Source organism: Leucopleurus acutus (genome assembly GCF_964270905.1).
Source record: "Leucopleurus acutus genome assembly, chromosome: 3".
NCBI classification, from domain to species: domain Eukaryota; kingdom Metazoa; phylum Chordata; class Mammalia; order Artiodactyla; family Delphinidae; genus Leucopleurus; species Leucopleurus acutus.
The window spans coordinates 100464972-100486281 of NC_139145.1; the positions used below are offsets into that span (position 1 = coordinate 100464972).

The 21310-nt window shown below is 33.7% G+C and overlaps 1 protein-coding gene across 1 annotated transcript in view; it reads left to right on the forward strand.

Annotated features, from left to right (window-relative positions):
- KIAA0825 overlaps positions 1 to 21310 on the forward strand; it is a 405751-nt gene that overhangs the window by 224538 nt on the left and 159903 nt on the right. The gene's annotated exons all lie outside the window — the stretch shown is intronic.

Consider the following 21310-nt stretch of genomic DNA (forward strand, 5'->3'; position numbering starts at 1 on the left):
TAATATTTTGAGGAACCACCATATTGTTTTCCACAGCGATTGCAGCATTTTTACATTTCTACCAGCAAAGCATAGAGGTTCTAATTTTTCCATACCCTTGACAACAGTTACTTTCCTTTTTTTTTTTTGGGGGGGGGGAGGTAAATTTGCTTTTTTTAAAAACTTTACTTAAGTAAAATCATACATATTTTTTATTCATTTTGGCTTCTTTCGCTCAACATTTTGTTTATGAGATTCACCCATGTAGTTGTACATTTTCATTGTTGTAGAGTATCCTATTGTATGACTACATCCAGTTTCTTAACCATTCCACTGTCGATGAACATTTAGGTGGTTTCCAGTTCTTAGCTATTACAAGTAATGTGGCTGGGAACATTCACGTACCTGAATCTTGGTGTATATGTGGGCAGTTTGTTGTGTTTATACCTAGAAGTAGAATTGCTGGATCATAGAATATATTGCTGATCAGGAGTATATGAGTTCTTATTGCATCATATCCTCACCAGTACAAACATGCTTTTAGCAATTCTGACAGGTGTGATTACTGATGATGGTGAACATTTTGTTCATGTTTTTATTAAGCATTTGGATAGCTTCTTTGGTGAAATGTATTTAATTAAGCCTCCTGTCTATTTTCCTCTTGATCCTTTTTCTTTATTGATTTGTATGAAAAAAATATAGATAAATATTGATAGATGTATGGATGGGGAGATACAAATCCTTTGCTGCAAATATCTTCCTCTACTCCTTGGCTTGCCTTTTCACTTTTATTAAGTTTTTTTAAAAAAATTTATTTATTTTTGGCTGCTTTGGGTCTTTGTTGCTGCGCGTGGCTTTTTCTAGTTTCGGTGAGCGGGGGGTACTCTTCGTTGCGGTGCGCGGGCTTCTCATTGCAGTGGCTTCTCTTGTTGCGGAGCACGGGCTCTAGGCGCGCGGGCTTCAGTAGTTGTGGCTCACGGGCTCTCGAGCGCAGGCTCAGTAGTTGTGGCGCACGGGCTTAGTTGCTCCGCGGCATGTGGGATCTTCCCGGACCAGGGCCTGAACCTGTGTCCCCTGCATTGGCAGGCAGATTCTTAACCACTGCACCACCAGGGAAGCCCCCTTTTCACTTTCTTAATGATGTTTTTTAGTAAATAGAAGTTTAAAATTTTTTTATATAGTAAGATTTGTAAAACAATTTCCCTTTCTAAATATTAGTTCTTTTGCCCTTTTAAAAGACAGATCTTTTCTGTGAACTTACTATTTGTCTTTAATGATTAAAGTAGTATTTTCTACTTTATTATAAGCAAATATTATCAGTTTCTATTTGAAACTTTTACTTTTCCAGGCTGTCATAAACAGGCTTCCCTTCACTAAAACAAAGAAACATCTTTGAAAGAAGGAACATCAGACTAAAATTATGGAGTCCAACAGTGGGTTTATGCTTGAAAAGAATAGAAAGTAAATATGGACATCTTGGCAGACTGTGTTCTTCTGTACTTAATTAGTACATCTCAAGCCTCTTCCAGTCTTAGGCTACACAGTACACTGGTGAATAATTGTAGAATTTGAATTTTGCAAACTATAAAATTTTGCTACATTTTACTTTTTCCCACTAGAGCTTGACTCCATTAAGGAGCTTAACTGATATTTGTATGTGATACTCCAAGTTAGGCCTGTAGCTCCATGTGCCTTCTAGAGTAGCTACAGGTCACTGACCTCTATCTATAGTAAACTTTTTCACATAATGTCAGCGTAATTAATATAGTTTATTGCAACAGTACCATATTAGTTTTAGTAACTTAATCATTCAGACTATTTTATTGTCTTCCATTGCCATGAACTTAAAATGACACAAGAAAAGTATACTCAGGTACCCTGAACTGTGAAAACATGAAGTACATATGAATGTTCATATTAACAATAATTAATGTTTATATTAATATTCATATGTGGACCAAAATTTGTCTTTAATCATTTTGTATAAATGATTTTGTATAAATAACTCAATATATATTGACATATAGGCTGAGAATATGTCATATATTAATTCAACTAAACATTTTATTTAAATATTGGGGAAAACCTGGATATTTTTTTTCAGTGCCAGAGATTAGACACATACAGAGACTCCAAAGTGGGAAAAGAATAGAGAATTTTCAGAACTGAAAGATTTTTTTGTGTCCAAACATAAACCTTATGAAAGCATGTATTGAATCTCATTTAGCATGGTAGTCCAGTTTGGTAGCAGAATAAGACTTGCCCTGTTCTGGAACATTTTATCCCTCAACTGAATTTTTACTATTTTTTGACTTACTTTCTTAGTAGTTGCTCTTGGTATTAAAATATGAATCTTTTCACAATTTACTTCACAGGAACTTTGCTCCTGTATTACTCCACTTCTTCCCTCCTCTTTTGCGCTATTATTGCCATACATATTAAATCTATATATGTTTAAACCCCAACAGTACAGTTTTGAGTACTGCTTTGTGCAACCTGTGTCTTTTAAAGAAGTTGAGAAAATAGTAAAGAGTAAAGAAAAAAGTGATAATATTTATTCAGTCTTTTAAAATTTATCATCCCACGTATTTACCGTTTCTGGTGTTCTTCATTTCTCCTGTGGACTCTAGTTAATATCATTTTCTTTCAACCTGAAGGACTTCCTTCAGGATTTCATGTAAGGCACGTATGCTACCAACAACTTATTATCTTTGTTTATCTGGAAATGGCTTTATTTTGCATTTATTTTTGAAGGATAGTTTTGCTGTATGTGGGTTTCGTGGTTGATAGTTTCCTCCTCTCAACACGTTGAATATGTCATTCCACTCCTTTCTGCTCTCTATTTGATGAGAAGTTTTTGGAAAAAATTTGATGAATATGTCAACAAACGAATAAAAAGTAAGCATGAGTACTAAATCTAATTGAGAAACAAAGAGAATTCCTAGAAATAGGATGACAGCAGATGTAGAGATTTAAAATTTGGATATTACATTTATTTTCTAATAAATGTTAATATTTTGAAACTTTTATTAAAAAAAAAAAGAATCAAATCACCAGAATTTACCAAAAATATGTATGAACCTGAAAAGAACATCATCTAAGCAACTGAAAATATTATGTTACGTTTCATCATATAATTAGACTAAAACCTCCAAGAACCAATAAAGAAACCTATCCAGTTATTTTATTAACCCTTTGTAACTTTGAAACTAAGCCCTAATGAAAATAGCCCTATAGAAAACCATGGGCAACTATCAATGATAACTATATATAAGAATATACAATTGATAAGTAAAATATGAGCAAATCAAATTCATTGGGACACAAGGGTATAATGCAGTACAACTAAGTTGGATTTTTTTCCAGGAAAATAATAATTATTTAAAATAGTATGGCAACATAACAAGGTTAAATTTAAAAACCCATATGATAATTTTAGTAAGTGATAATAGGCATTCAATATCCAACAAAATTCCTGATAAAAATTCTTGGTTAACTAAAACTGAGGGGGGTATTCCTTTAACATAATCTCAACACAATCATTGTTATCAGTAGTATGAGAGACAATCTTATTAAGATGGGAATAGGACGGCTGCTTGATATCATCGACTATTAATTAACATTATTCTTTTGATTCTAACTGTTGTGGTAGGAAGGGAGCACATATAAGAAGTATAATCTGGAGAGAAGAAATATGATGATTTTATGATTTTTTAATGTGAAATTAATCTGAGAAATTGTAGAGTTAATGAGAGATCAATTATAAAGCCAGTTTTTAAATAAATGTACAAAATCAATAGTCTTCCTGTATAGTGCAAATAAACTTAAAATATGAAAAATAGCAATAAAAGCCATAAAACATTCTACCTTGGAATAAGCACTGAGAAAATGTAGAATCTATATTAAGAAAAATGTAAACTTGTACTCAAATATTTAAAAGAGGATGAATACATGGAGAAATGTAACATGCTTCTAAATAGGAAAATAGAGTTTCATAAAGATGTTATTTTCCCAAACTTAATTTATACTTTTAATGCAATTTCTACCCCAACCCCTACAGAATTTTCAGATATGGTGAAGTGAGGAGCTTGACAATTGATTCTAAATTCATACAGAGGAATAATGGGGGGGAAATTGAACAACCAGATATTAACACACATCAAACATCTACAGTAGTTATGCACATAGAACTGATGTAAGAATTGATGAATAAATGGAACAGAAGAAGTCTTAGTTTTATTCAGCTTAATAACTATAAATCCCCCAAAATTTGAAGTTGTTTGTTACAACATCATAACATGTTTTTCTTATGTTACAATTCTATAATTTTAAACAGAAGTACATTTAAACAGGATTGCTCCTCTGAGCTTGATGATCTCACCAAATGCAAAGTGAGTTTCTAATATCATGATTAGGAAAGCTGGACTTGAAAAAAGTAGATTGTGAAGTCTTTATTTTGCTTTTAATTTTTTTATTCTGAGAAACAGCAATAGGAAATTTGTTTGCTGGAGGGTAACAGTGTTTAGCATAACCATTTGGACTTCTCTTGGTAAGCTGCATGCCGTATTTTATGTAGACAATCATGTCATCTACAAATAGAGACCATTTCAATTCTTCCTTTACAATATTTATGCCTTTTATTTCCTTTACTTGCCTTATTGCATTGGCTAGGACTTCCAGTAATACATTAAACAGGAGTAGTGAGAGTAGACATCTTATTATAACTTTATTAGAGAGGAAGCATTGAGTCTCTCATTCATTAAATATGTTGTTAACTGTAGTATTTTTGTAGATGCCTTTTATCAGTTTTTAAAATTTCCCTTTATTTCTGCTTTGTTGTGATTTTTTTTTTAATAAAAGCTTATTGAGTTTTGTCAAATTCTCTCACAGAATCTGTTGATATGATCATGTGTTTTTTTTTTCTTTTTTAGCTTGTTAAAATAGTGAGTTATATTAATTGATTTTAAAATATGAAACCACATTTGTATTCTGGGGACAATCTCCACTTGTTAGTAATGTATTATCCTTTTTACATATCACTTCATTTGATTTGTTAATATTCTGTTGAGGATTTTTTGTCTATGTTCATGAGAGATACTGGTCTGATGTTTTGTTATGGTGTCTAATGTGTTAGTTTTAGTACTCAGGTAAAGCAGGCCTCATAGACTGAGTTGAGAAGTACTTCCTTTTCTTCAGATTTCTGGAAGAGATCATCTGTTACCTGTTTCTTCATGAATGAGTTGTTGTGGTTGTGTCTTAAGGATTTGGTCCATTTCATCTAAATGGTCAAACTGATGTACCTACAATTGTTTGTAGTATGCCTTTATTATCCCTTTAATGCTTATAGGGTCTGTAGCGGTATTTTCCTTTTCATTTCGGATAGTAGTAAATTGTGTCCTCTCTCTCTCTCTCTCTCACTTTCTCTCTCTCTCTCTCACTTTCTCTCTCTCTCTCTCTCTCTCTCTCTCTCTCTCTCTCTCTCAGGCAGGGGGAGTCAGTAGAAGTTTATTAATTTTATTGATCTTTTTAAAGAACAACTTTTGATTTTAGCTACTTTATTTTTTCTGTGATCAGTTTTAATGATTTCTCCTCTTAGTTTTATTATTTCTTTCCTTTTATTGTGCTTTTTTATTCTAATTTCCATGGTGATAGATTATTGGTTAGAGATCGTTTTTATTTTCTTTTCAACTACAAGCACTTTAATGCAATAAATTTCCCTCTAAGCATTGCTTTAGCTGTGTCCCACAAATTTTGTTGTTGGTCTTTATTCAAGTTTAAACTTCCCTCCCTAATATGCCTGCTATTATTTACTTTTCATAGTCCTTTAGTAGTGTTTTGTTTTGTTTGTTTTTTATTTTGCTTAGTATCCTTAGTTGTATCAGTGTGAGAGGTCAGCTCTAGCGGATTTACTCCATTTTCTCCAGACCTGGAACTCTACATTTTAAAATATACTACATTTTAAAGTAATGTTGACCCTGTCAACAAAGCACTTTATCAGTTTCTAATATAAAGGTGGAATTTATTGGGCTTCACTTGGTTAACTCCAACTTTTTAAATAATCTGATCACAGTGTGACCATTTCTTCAGTGATATTCAAATTAATGAAATTCAGATTTCATTAATTCAATGAATATTCTGTGCCTATTATATGTCAGAAACTCTCCAAGACCTTAGATATATAATAGTAGAACTTACTATATTTTATGCTGTGTGATTCATAGCATAGAAAATCATTATTTAAAGTCATATTCAAAATCATTATTTGTACTACCAGGATGAAACTCAACGTAGTTTTAATGCATTATTCCCTTAGTATTTACTGAATTTGATTCAGTCACATTTCATTCAGTTCCTCAAAAGTCATTGCTTTCTCTTACTGCTAGGCTTTTCCCCATTTTGCGTGGTGCCCTCTTATTCTACACAAATTTCTACTGGCTCCTTCAATTAGCTAATTTCATTCCTTCTCCTGGTCTCAGTTTTAGTATCACTTCCTATGGGAAACATTAATTTACTCTAAGTTATTTAACTCTGCAATGCACCCCACTTGTCCACACTGAAGTACAATTAGGGCTTATTGGACTGTCTGCATAGGAGAGGTAAGGCCTGGTGGCAAGAGGAAACACAGAACTTTTAAGGAACTGAAAATAGCCCAGAGTGGAAGGAATAAAGCATACCTGGTGGGGATCAGTTCTCTTTGAGGTCGTAGAGGAAACCACCCCAGGTTGTGAAGTGTTTTTAAGGTTTTGGCACCTTAAATGAAGAATGTTTCAGTGGGGGAGCAACGGGTGGGGGAACCAACATGATCAGATTTGTATTTTGTTATTAAGAGTCATATTGAAGATATGTTGGATACTTTCAACTTTTAGAAAGTGTTTCTCTCACATAAGTAAAGCCATCCGTGTAGTGCAAAAATCCAAAGTCACAAATAGATGAATAGTGAAAGGTAAGGCCCCCTCCCATGCCCTCCAGCCACTCAGCTTACCCCAACAAGTAGTTGTTTTCTGCTGTTAGTTCCTCTAATGACTACCCGTAACTTTGTATAACATACTTAAGCACATCTTATCTATTAACTCCCCACAACAAACAATGATAAAATTAGTATCTTCAACATCTTGCCACCTTTCCTCTCTAAACTCCCATGCTTCACCTCCTAATTGTAATTGAATATGTTATTTGTCTTGGTTCTTTTATTATTTACAGTTATAACTTCTTATATGCCTATACCTCATTAAAGGTATTTTTTGACCTCTCCTTTGGAAGATAAGGAAATTAGCGTGCTCACCATAAGTTCATCATTTTTCCTCAGTTCTTGTTGAGAAAGTTTTACTCATACTATATATAAGTTGTATTGGTTTTAACATTTACATTCTGTTCCTTAACTATAATTCTCATAGTTATTTTAGTATTAGTTGTATATTTAAATGGATTCAATTCTCTTCGTCATCCTTTTGCCATATTTTCTACATATATCTCTCAGCTGAAGTTGTCTTCAGTAGTTTATTAAAGATAGGATCTTAATAGTTATCTTTCTTGAATATTGCATGTTTAATTTTTTTTTGTCTGTTGCCTTTATTCTTGAATGACAGCTTGACTGGGTATATACTAATGGGATAATTGTTTGTTTCTCAGAAGACTTTGTAGCCATAACTCCACTGTTTCTGTAGATAGCTTTGGAGCCAGCCAGTGTTTTCCTCCTTTAGTAACTTGATATTTTTACCTGAAAGATAATTGTTTCTTCATCTTTGAAGGTCAGTTCTCTCACCAGTATATATCTTGGTATTTATCATTCTGTGTCAGTTTTCTCAAGGAAATGTGTCCTTTCAATCTATGTATTCAAATCTTACTTTATTTCTGGTACATTTTCTTAAATTATATCTTTGGGTATTTTCCCCATTCCATTTATTTAATTCTTTTTTTTTTTTTTTAAGAGATAGCAATTATGCTTGTGTTGGATCTCCTTCAATGGCTTCCATATTTAACATCCTTTACTTTTTGTTGTTTGCTTATTTCCATTTAATTTTCTCACTTTTCTTAATCCTTCTATGTCTTTTCACCTTTTAGCTGCTTCCAACATGGCCTTCTCAAAAGAAAATAACTTTAATAAATACTTAGATAATGTGGCAAAATTTCAGTTTCTTTATATTGAGAGTTGAGGGCAGGATTTATTTTGATAATTCTTGGTGTGGCCCTTGGAAGTTGCATACTAAAATTTCTCCCTAACATCCTACAAGTCTATTTCTAAAAGACAGACTCAAGAAAACAATAAAATTTACTTAAGAATTATGACTTTATTTCTTTATATCTAAATGTGTAATATTAGAAACCTATTTTGCTAGTTTCATATGTAATTATAGGTGGGAGGATTGTATATTTGGTATTATTCTTCATCAAAATTATTACTTTAGCATTTTAAAAGATTTAAGCCATATTATTGTAAAGGTATGTCTGTTGTCAGTTTTTGTAGCTTCCATTGTAATGTTTATTATACAAAGCACGTTTGGGGCAAAGAGTGGTATTTGATTAAATGCCATTAATTTACTTAATATATCTCATTATAGTTTTTACTTTATTATTTATCAAACCATCTCTTGTAGTCTAAAATATTAGTAAATAATATAGTGATAATAGATCATTCTACTTTTCTTCCTTTTATGCTTTCTTTTTAAAAATAATGCACACTGGTGGTTTTTGTATCGCACTACTTTCTCAATTAAATAAGATCCCTTTAAACAACGACAAGAGAATGCAATATAAATCTCTATTTACTTTATTGTTCTATATGATCCTGTATTGTTAAAGTGGAGAACATGGAATAATTTTAAAAGATAAGTATCTATATCCATTTCAAATTTCAATCTATAAGTACTGTCAAGGAAACTTATTGCCCCCCTAAGAGCAGTATGTAACTAATGGAAGACATCTGCTAATTTTTTAATATATATGAAATTTTAAAAAATTGAATGTAAATTCAAACCCATTTCTACTGGGATAGTTTTTATATGTTCTTTAATAAATGAAAATAAATTGATTCAGTTATGAAATAAAAACATCTTTGAATGCAACTCAGTAATGCATAAATATAAATATAATATTTTTTGCATAAATATAATAAATCTTAGTATTGTGTCAGGAGAAGTGAATCCACTATCTATTACACTGACTGCTTATAAACTATTAATCACTTGAAAAAAATCAAAAATGAGATACATATTAAATATTAGCTATAAAGCAAAATCTGGAAAACCTGAGTTCTTTTCTCTGGAAAACCCCTTGAAAGTATTAGTTTATAGCCAAAATAATATAGATTGTCAGACAAATATTTGAAAAGAAGGTTGAAAATGGAGAATAAACACAGTGCACTTGAATTTGATCTTATTGCTGTCAAGTGTGCTACTTCACCAAGACTTAGAATAAATGAAAAATCAACTGTATAGTACATGTAATTTTCTCCTGCTGAGCAGAGAATTAGCAAAGTCATGATTTCTCAATGTGGACAGCAAATATACCTGTAGAGAGTGTAATGAAGAGATGGAAATTAGTTTTTATTTCCCCTTCCTCATACTGAATTGCCTATAGAACAAGAATAAAAATCCAAAGGGCAGTTTTTTTCTTCTGCATAAAGTAATATTCAAGTTCCGTGCTTTGCTGGAAATATAAATAAAGGCAGAAGCATGTAGAACAAGCTTCAGTATGGCTGGATTAATAATTTAAAAAGGAAGGGAAGGTTGCATAGAAACATGCACCCTGTGATTCAGCCACTTCTCCCAAGCTTATTAACATTTGCTGAGCATCAACTTATAACATAAAAAACCAGTATGCTTAGATCATTTAAAGCAATCTTGCCGGGAATCTCTGGGTAGTATTCCTTAAGTCTGAGAATTATAGGTACCCTTAAACACCAGTGTTCAGTGTCTGTGTAGAGCACTTAGCATATTTCTTTTTTCTCTATAGTCTTAAATGTGTGGGAACAAGTGATCAGGGTCCTTTTTATATTCAAAATGGGTCAGCTTCTGTCTAGAAAGTGTCTTATTGTCATGATGTCACCACATCTCAAGATTTGTGACCTTTTGCACCATATGGATTCATGGTAGTCCACGTCCTAGCTTACAGGCCAGAGTGCTTTTGTGCCCCCGCTAGGGGGTATCAAAGGCTTTTGGTCTGGAATTTCAAGTACCGATAGATTTGGAAAAACAAGAAGTAATTTTTATATATCCTAAGGACCGCCAGATGTCGCAAAGGCATCATTGATGAAACGGTTTTTATCCAAAATGTGGCACTTATATAAGGAATACTAGTATTGTGTTTGAGAGTCGTAGAGGCCATAACAGGTCAGTGAGACGTCCTTCAAACATCTGATTTTTACATTCAAGAATGGGCCCAGATGAAAAGATAACCACATATCTGACATTGACGTTGCCACCATTTAGACAACCGATTCAATTGCCTTAGTCAGTGGGATCAATCAGGCCTTTATTACTTTGAAAAACCACAGAAAGATATAGTTTTTCTTTTTCTTTAAAAATGATCATTTGGAACTACATCCTACCACTGTATTTTAACCATAACATTAAATGCTGCATAGAAACACATATAAACTTTCGTAACTTCCCCTACCCCCGAGTTTAAAACATTTTATGAGATGTACAAAATTATAATAATGAAAGAAATGGTACTGAGTGAAATTCTGCTGAGCCAAACTGTATGCATAAATTGGCAGTTTAACAAGTAAAACTTGGAAGCAAGCATTTGATGATTGATTTTTTATTGAGACAGAACAAGCATGATAGTGGGTAAAGTGATTTTCCTTACTGAGAGAAAATATAGTGTTTTTCAACATGTCTCTAGTATGAATGGAAGCCTTGTCAAAAAAATGAAGCAACACATAATATCTTTTAAAAGGTGAATTAACATAAGTATATCACTTATTTTATGGATCAAATTTTATACTTGTCAGTTTTATTCAGAGTGTCATAAAGTTTATATCATAAAGATGGTATTATTATCTTTGTTATGTCCTAAAAAAAAACTGATATTAACTGCTTTGCTAGTAGATTATAAAATATACTCAATTGAAGACATGCAATGTTGAAAAGTAAGGCCAAAATATGTATTCATGTATAGATCTTAGGCAACTCCCTGGTAATTTTACGTACTTGAAATACATTATTCAACAAGTAACCTGCTGTATATTTGTGTGGAATAGGCTCTGCCTGAGAATACAAGAACTGTCAATATAAAAATAAGAAACATGCATCATTCTAATTTAATTACAATTCATCAAAAAATTATTGTCTATATTACATGAAGATGTATAAACTTTCTTAAAAAAATAATCATATACTAAATAGGCTCAATTGAGATTCGCTGTTAGAATTTTTGTATATAGTTTTCTGTTGCTTGAAGAATATCTGTATACACACATACATCAACATGTATGTACACATGCTGAATATTTGGTTTATATGTTTTCTTAGTGCACCTATTTTATAGATAGATCCTTGGGAAAATTTAAATGAGGAATATGAATTTGTTTATAGAGGGTTCTTTCCAAGTTTGTAAATGTACATTTATTCCCAATTGTGTTTTCTAGCTATATTTTGCAGTTCTACTTAGCTGTGGATATATTATTCCCATTTGGAATAAAATGTATAGCAACATAAGGAGGACATGCTCATACAGTTTTTCTGGATTTAGTTAGTAAGCAACCTGTGAATTTGTGGTTCCTATTACATTTGAGTGTGTGCATCGTGGGTCCATGTTATATGTGAAAGATTATCTGTATTTTATTCTAAGACTTTATGTATATTTAACCTTTAATTTGACTAGCAGGTTGTGTGATTTACATAAAAAATAGATCAGCTTTGAATTCACTGAATGTTATTGGTATAACATAATCAATCATCTCTAAATGTTAATGGTGTTAAAGAGCAATGAGAGCATATGTCTTATATTTGTAATCCTGTAGATTTATGAAATTATTTAGGATGTCTAAGAGCATTAGCTCATGGCATTTCTCCGTGGTTAAGGATTGAAATTTTTTGAATGGTGGCTATCATTTTAATGAAGTTGGAGAATCAGCCAAATATAAACACCTTTTTTAAAAATCATGAATTACCTAATAGGTGCCTTGATGACTAGAACATTCTTATGAAGGAAGGTATATATAGACTACAATACAGTGCTTAATATGCTGTGACTTTGTCTCGTTCTCTTTTCACTATCTTTTAATAAAATATGACTTTCATTGGTGTTATCCTAATTACATCATGCACACAATTCCTCAATGAAATAAAAAGTCAGTATGTGAATGACAGTAGTAAGGGAAAAATAGGATTTCAAATGGTAAAAAGCCTGCACTGGTAACAAAGACTGAATCAATCCCTGTGTTGTATAGCAGCTTGATCATATCTTTAAAACTGATAGTAACAAAGAATATTTATTTGTTGCCATGCTATTGTAGGATTTATTTTTAAACTCAAATCCCAATTATCAGGAAAATTGCATCCTCTTTATCTCACAGAAGGGCATACTGAATCATAGCATATTTGGTTATTGGGACTATAATATTGTTACCTTGCTTGAAACACATGGTCTCTCTTGATATACAAGAAAAAACTGAATCCATTTCAATAAATTAATAGGGATGAGAATCCCAATCCATCCTTCTTTTCAAAGGTTCGCATACATTGTAATGAAATGCATTAGGAGTTTTCTTCACTTGAAATCCAAATGAGACCCATTTTGGCTCACACCCTTGACAGTCTCTTTTATAAGCATTGCTGTCTCCTGTTCTTGTGTGGGCCTAGTAAAATGCTTCCTTTGTAAGATGCACGGAGACAATATAATGCCACGAGAGACGAAGGTGTCAAAACACAAAGTTAGAGGCAATCTAATCAATGCCTCCTGATTTAGCCTTTGAAGGCTCTCTTCATTAAAACTCTTTAATGGTGAGGCTTATCTTGAGGTAGAGCTGTTACTTAATATTTTTCAGTGTCATTCTTTGGACAGTCATTTGTACCTTTTAAATGTATTTTCAGTATTCATTGTTTAGTAAATTGGATGTCTTGTTAGCATGGTGGTGGTATGAATGACTCGCATCAAAATGATTGAAGGTAATAGTGTATAAATTCTTGGTACATTTTTTTCCTATCCCCTAATCCCCATCTTTCCCTCCAACAACAAAAAATCTTATTTTACTTTCTTTCTAAATATCAGGTGTAGGATGTCATTTGATGCTTTCCAAAAACAGACATTTAGACTTTTTCCCATGTCCAAGAATCTGATTGGAGATCTAAAAATAACTCAAAGCAATTAAAATTTCTATTTGAATAGAGTTTATTGCCATTGTCATCCTTTTACTAAATATACTTTTCAAATTAATTTTCATTTTATCTAGAACTTTTGGGTAAAGCAATGTGAGTCTCACTAAAGTGATGGAAAAAAATCCTAAGATGTTCAATGCTCTCTTGAGTTTTTATTTCTCAGTGAGTACATTAGGAATGCTGAGAGATGGAAGAGGAGAGATGTATACCTATCCAATTTCAGATAGGGTTGTGAATTTAGGAATTGTGTCTATATAACACCTTCTTTAAAATGGTTTTACTTTCTTAGGTGTGAATGAAAGTGTATAAAATATAAAATGTTTTTGAATCTTCAATTCAGTAGTCCTCCCCCCAGTAATTTGTTCAGATTTAATAAATTGTAAAATTTAAATGATTTTCTTTTATACATTGACCAGACGGCATCATGATTTTGAAAAAATATAGAGAATACATTGAAGAATATCTTATTAAGGAGGTATGTGTGTATCTATATTTAGACTCATTTCATACACACACAATGTGTGTGGACAGCTAGATACTTACAGCAGTAAATATACTTTAGTTTTTTGTTTGTTTGTTTATTCACAGACTATATAATCCTTCCTGTAAACAGATTGAACAAATACATATGCTTTCAGATCGGCGCATTCATGTAAGCCATTTAAAGAACCTGAGAAATCAGGAGCTTAATTTCTTTTAACATGCCCAACTTAAAAAACAAAAAACAAATTCACAAGATGCCCTTGCTACCCTTTCCACCGCAATCTACAATTATCAGCAAAAATAAATAATTTACGAAATGCGGCAAATAGAAAAAGATAAACACCATAGAATTTATGCACACAGTATCTTGGAAATGGAAAAGAATTCAAGCAACTTTGACCTGATTTTTAAATGACTACTGTGGTGACTACAGCTGCTCTAGCTTAGTAATTATTTGTGATAGGTTGTTTTTGAGTCCCATATGTATAAGGAGCTCCAGGCCCAGCTACCTCATTTGCTGGCACATAAACAGATTCTTCCAGGTGCTGAAAATTAAATTTTAATATATTATTTAAATATTAAGAGAATTACAGTTTCAGTAATTTTACTGCTACAGCTGGAGTGCAAAGCATCCCTGTAGAATGCAGAGTGTTGGACAATCTAACATATAGGAAGTTTATAGTGATTTTTTAATTTATTAGCTTATATATTTAGTAGATGATAGCCTTATTTGGCAGTTTGTTTATATATGGGTAACTTTGATTAGTTTCTGGTAGTTTGGGCAACCTTTAAATTATTGCAAACTTATTTTTTGGGTTTTTTAGGTTATGTGCCTTAAAAAGACAACATATCAATGACAGAGAAATTTAAGATATTAGGAGATAGATGGCCAAGAAATCAGTGCCTCTTGTCGCTTAGTACATACATATTATTCTGTTCTGAAAAGAGTTTTAAAGCCTGAAATATTTTTTTGTCTCTGTGGTTTCTACTTTCCATTGAGAATGATTTTAGAGTTGTTAGAAATCAGAGGAAAAGTCAACAAAATTTTAGTCTCTAAGGCCCTAAAATCAGGTTTCATTATTGGCATACCTTTTGAAATTTTTGTTTGGCTTTTGACCTGTGCAAATTCTGTAAAAACCAATTTAAAACAATATCTGTGTGTTGGTAAGATGTCTGTAGTTTGTTTGGAATTTAGAGTAAGAAATTAATAATAAACTTTTATGTTATAATCATTTGTAACTTATTTTTTTGTGAAAAAAATCTTTCCTTTCTAGGAATTATACACATTCAACTTTACTAAAGGAAATTTATTTTCTGTTAAACATGATTTTAATGAGTGTACCTTTAAAGAATTGAAGACCACTAGAAGATGAGCAATGTGTTAAATAAATTATTTTCTGTGACCAACATTTTCAAAGCAAAGGGTGATTAGCTACCTTCAAAGTACAGTGTTAGGAAAGAATTCCCCATTATTGATAATCCCTTACGTATAAAAACCTCTTTTGCTAACTGAAATACACTTTGCTGGCAGAATCACAGAGCAAAGAGCATGTGGTGTAAATCCAAGGCAGTTAATTTTTTATGCTCTGGAGCTAGATTGCTTAGTTTCAAATCTTAGCTCTACCACCTTCTAACTGTGTGATCTTGAACAGCCAAACTTTCAAGGCCTCAGCGTTTTCATCTGTAAAATGGAGCTGCTTTATAAAGTTGTTGCAAGGATTAGATGAATTTATCAAAGACTTCAAATTGTACCTGGCACAAAGTAAGCACTTTATAAGTACCAGCTTTTTTATTAGTAATATTTATGCCGTTAACTTTGAATACATAGTGTAAATAAATAACATACAATGCTCACTTTCATAACTCTTGAAAAGTTTTAGCATTTATTCATAATATTTCTCCTAGATAGCCGATAACTTTATGGTATTTAACCCATTAATATAAATAAACCCTTTACCCTTGGGATTTTTACTTTAGATCATAGTAGTAGGCCATTTACAGTTTCATTCATAACTCCAGATACAGTGTGAAAAACTGTGACACAAACTGTCACATAGTAAATTATTTAACAAAATCTCAGTAGGAAGAGTTACATAATTACTTCTTAAATCTCAGAACACGTTTTAAAAATATAAGAGTAAAGAATGTCAGCCTTTTTGTTTTTTTCCTCTCCTAGTATGTACTTCTAGAAAGTACTTACTTTTAAAGGTCTTAACTGCTTTTGAAAAATCCAACTGGTTTTGAAAATCATTATTAAAAAAATAATCATGCAAAATATATTCTGAAAGGTGGATTAAAGGCCAAGTACCATAACATTTTTCCTTTGTAAGACATGATTTTTATGTATCAATAGGAGTAACTAATATTTTCCCTTGTAAGACATGAAAGATTTGGGATGTCAAAATGAGCACTGACATACCTACTAGGTCAGGACTATTTTAGGCTCGGGGAGCTATAGAGAACAAGTTGGACAAAATCCTTACCTTCTTAAAGTTTATACTCTAATGATAGACAATAAACTGATGAATTAATATGTAACATAACATCAGGTGGTAATAAAGGCTATGACATAAAGTAAAGCACATAGGGGTATGGAGGATAGATGACTTTTTAGATAGGGTAACGGGGGAAGGAATATATGATATTTATGTGACCCGAGGGAGCAAGCTATGAAAACTTCTAAGGAAGGTTCACATCAGGCAGGGGGAACAGCCATTCTGTTCAGAGACAGAAACAAGTTTCGCATGATCCAGGAAGAGCAAGAAGCCCATTATGTCTGGAGCTAAATGCAAGAGGAAGGAGAGGAAGGCAAAGGTGACCAGAGGCCAGATCACACAGAAAGGCTTTGATGTTGTGAGATAACAAGTCTTTGGAGGGTATTGAGCTTGAAGGGATGTAATCTGACTTACACATTTACAGCACTGTTTTGATTGCTATGCCAAGAATAGAATGTAAGGGTGAAAAGAGTGGAAGAGAAAAATCAGAATGCTGCAACAATAGTCCCAGGTGGAATTAGGTTCACCTAATTGGACTTGGCATCTATTTTGAAGATACTGAGTTGAACCATATGAAAAATAGAACTTGAAGGATTGCTGATGGATTGAGTGCGAGATGTGAGAGAAACAAATCAAGCATGTCCCCCAGGCTATGGACCTGAACCAATGTGTGAATAAGGGTGTGATTTGTGGAGATAAAGAAACCTGGGCGAGGATGGAACTTGGTGGGGGTGGGGGGCGATCCCGAGTTCTATTCTGTACATATTACATATGAGATGCCTTTAAGGCATCATCCGGGAGGAGTAAAAGATGGGCATAAGAATGTGAAACTCAAAGGAGAGATTGGAGTTGGGAGTTATTACGGCAGTGATCATAGTTCAGACAGCAGTATGTGCCAGGATGGGACTGATCTGGATCCTGATTGAGATCTGGGACCTGGCGCTAACAAGGAGAAGTTGGGAGGAGCAAGATGCTGTTAGGTCACCGAGAAAGAATGGTCAGTAGAGCAGGAGGAAAACTAGGAGAATGTGGTGTCCTGAGAGGCCAGTGAGGCTCACAGGAAGAGAGGGAGTGATCAAGTGCTGCGATCTGTCTCTCTTGAGTTCTTCTCACAAATGTTCACAGACAGCCATGGCTTTGGGTACCCCTCTCCTTTTCAGTGAACGCACTTGGACTTGTTGCCTCCCTCAATACCAACTCTGGTACTACCATCTATAGAAATGTGCCCTCCTTACCCCCAGTTTCTCTTAGTGCTTCTCACCTTGCTCTTGGATCGACTTACGACGAACCCAGGACAATCTTTGTAGGGATAAGAAGGGGTAGTATTAGGGAGAAAGCATCCCTGTTAAGCCTGTCCTCTTTTTCCACCTACCCAGCAGCCACAGTGCCAACATTCCTGGTCCTGCCCTAATTCTTCAACCTCCTCTCATTTCCCACAAATCGCAGCTTGCTTAGTTCTTCTATTTAATGTTATTTTGGCTAATCATTATTTTGTTACGTACCAGAAAATAGTATATATCATCTCTGCCATCATTCTTTATACCTGTTCCTGATCTTTTGAGTAGTTTTTCCTCTAAAAGTAAACAAATTGTCATCTGCTCTCTGGACTGTCAGAGCTCAGCCCTGTGTACCACTCTTTCCAACTCTTCAATAATCAGTGAAAGAACATGGGGGCACCAACAAGGGCAAATGTGTATTTTCTATAGGAAATTCTTGTCCATGTATGGTTATTAATCCCTATGGTAAATTATGGGTCAAATGGATTTTTTCTGAGGTTGCCTGGGCCCATAACATCATGTTAATGTTGTTTGTATGAGAAAATATACCCAAGTTGTTAATAAGCAATTGCCTCATTAACTTTCAGGCTATAATCTACCTACAGTTCAGAGACTAGTTTGTGTATTTATAGCCATCTTACCTAATTTTATATCTATTATATAGCTATAGTATACATGTTTATATATCATCTATAACAGACATGATTACTAACGATGAATCTAATTTAAATTTTCTGAAATATGCAAACAAGAATTTTTTTATCAAAATAAATTCTATATTTCTCAAGTAGTTTTATTTAATTATAATTTACTGAATCATAATTTTTGTCTTTGACTAATTTTCTCTCTAATTTCTCTTTCTAAATTAATGAATTCAAAAGCATATTCTGTTGCAGAAAAAAAGTGGTATGGTATATAGGAATTAGACTTTTTAAAGTTAAATATTATATGAAAACAAAGCACTTAATTCTAAAGAAGTATTTTTTAATTAATGTTTTATATTTTAATGTGATACATTATTAAATTAGCTATCCATGATTGATAAGTATACATTTGAAGATTTTATGGAGAAATGTAGCTTACATGGCAAAATCAATATGCTTGATTCTGATTTTTAAAATATAGAGGATATAGGGTTCAAGTGCAATCTATATATATTTTAATGCACATTTTAAAACAATTTTGTATGTGTCATCTCATTTTTGCTGCACAATAACCCTGGGAGGAGGGCTAATATTGTGATCCCTATTTCATAGATGAAGATGTTATGACTCAGGAAGGTCACTTAAGGTCTGGGTGCTGGTGAGAAATGTCTGACCCTGTCATTCTGATTCCAAATCTAGGTCTCTTTCTACTGCCCTGAGCTGCCTTATATTTTCTGAGGTAAATTGTCTTTAAGTTATATCCCTGGAGTTGTGGGATGCAGCCTGGGTTTTAGAGCAACGTGCTTAGCGTTCATTTTGGCTTGCTGGCCGCCTGTGGAGCTGAGTTAAGCCTTGAGCTCCAAAGTCAATGAGCCACTCAATGTTTGGAGCAGGTCTGTGCAGTGCTGAGCAGGAGAAACAACTGGCATAATCGTGCTTTTGTGTTTTCAAAATATTTTAAACACTTAAAGGCAAGGCTTGCCTCTTACAAGCCAACATGGCAACTCCATGGTACTCCAGTGAGGAGTATACACTCTCGCTTCTGGATTGTCGGTCACCTCAAGGAAGTGGCTCCCAGACCGGGGAAAACTCGAAGGACATTGAGAATTGTGACTTCCAGGCTCTTAGAGGGTTTGTGACAGTGATGAGGAAGGAACTGCCAGAATTCACTCCCTCCCCGCTCCAGGACTGTGGCTGTTGATGACTGAGAGGTGAAACCGTATTATTTTTCATGTCGTACTATCTAATTTAGGCACAGGAAAAAAACAGAAAAACTTTCCTGCTTTCTTTTTCCTTTCTCATACCACTTATTATCATGGGTCTTAAGGTAGATGGTAAATGAAATGTGGTGCTTCCAAAATGGCTTTTACTATACATCTAAATGGATGCATAACCAATTATTGATTTGAAGATGGTGGTTCTTTTAAGGAGGGGTGGCCAGCTTTAGGGATGAAGGAATGCTTCCAAGATATTTTTTAGCTTTTGTGTGAGAAGTCTGAATTACCTTTGTAATTTTAAAAAACAATATAAGAGGACCTCCCTGGTGGCGCAGTGGTTAAGAATCCGCCTGCCAATGCAGGGGACACGGGTTTGATCCCTGGTCCAGGAAAATCCCACATGCTGTGGAGCAGCTAAGCCCGTGCACCACAACTACTGAGCCTGCGCCCTAGAGCCCCTGCGAGCCACAGCTACCGAGCCTTCGCTCTAGAGCCCGCAAGCCACAGCTACTGAAGCCCGCCCACCTAGATCCCATGCCCTGCAACCAGAGAAGCCACTGCAGTGAGAAGCCCATGCACCACAACAAAGAGTAACACCCCACTTGCTGCAGCTAGAGAAAGCCCGTGCACAGCAACGAAGACCCAGTGCAGCCAAAAATAAATAAATAAATTTATAAAAATAATAAATAAAACTTTTTAATATTGTTTTTAACTACTCTGAAAGAGTGCAAAGAAGTCATATTTCCCCAACTCAGAAAAAACATCTAAAGCCTTATTGAGGAAGAAACAGTATATCTTCTTCATCAGAGCGGACTATTTGTATATGACCCTCAGGAGAGCCAGGTGGGGTGAGGGATGTGCCTGGACCTCCCAGGTATGTGCTTCCCTTCCAGGAGCGCTTCAGGAGGCCACAGCTATCATTGGGAAATCTCAAGTTGATTTGGATTTTCTGTCTTCACTGTGGGTTTTTGGATGAAACAGACCAGAAATAGAGTTAAGGGGAGAAATGTTCACTTACCAATAGAAGCTGAGATGTCCTTTGCTAGCCCCATGCAGTTTTTCATTTAACAAGTTTTTGGGGGGGGTATTTTAGGAAATATTACACTTCAGTTTTTCAGGAGAAAAGTAATATTTCATGTGATTTAGTAGCATAACCTAAAATAAAACTTGTAATAGTCATATGCTATGTAGACCATAGTAACAAAATTATTATAGAGAAAATAATAGCAAAAGAGTAGAAATTAGTACCTGTTAATATTTTAGGTTTATCTTTTTTTTCTATCTTTTGCTTTAAGCAAAAACTTTTTTACATGTACAGATGTAAAGCCATAGTTAACATACTGTTTGGATGTAATTTAATTTAATTGTTGGTTATTTTGTATGCTGACCTTCTAAAGTTTGAGTGCGATTGATTTTCCTGAGACAAACCCAAAACATACATGGATTTGTTTGCTTTTCTTATATTGACTTACAGAAAGTAGCACCATTGCCAGTTAAAGTCAAAAAGCTAAGTTCTGCAGTTCGACGTATAAACACAGTGATAAACAAATACCAAAGAACTGAACAATGAGTTTAACAAGTAGAAAAATTTGGTTGGTTTTTAATAACCCTCTTTATTATGTGATTACATGTTATGTCAGATCCTTGAAACTGCCCAACTGTACAGTGATTTTCATTGTCCTCCAAACCCCACATCAGGGGGAAATAATAATTAATATAACTGGAATTGTATGGCCATGAATAAATTGTTTTAAAAATAAATACCATTTATATCATATATTGAACTACTTATTTCTATTTTCTCTTGTATTTCAAATAAAATAGTAAGAATTTGAAAATTCCACCATTGTAAGATGATAGTGATCTATAAAACTTATGTTTACCATCCATCCC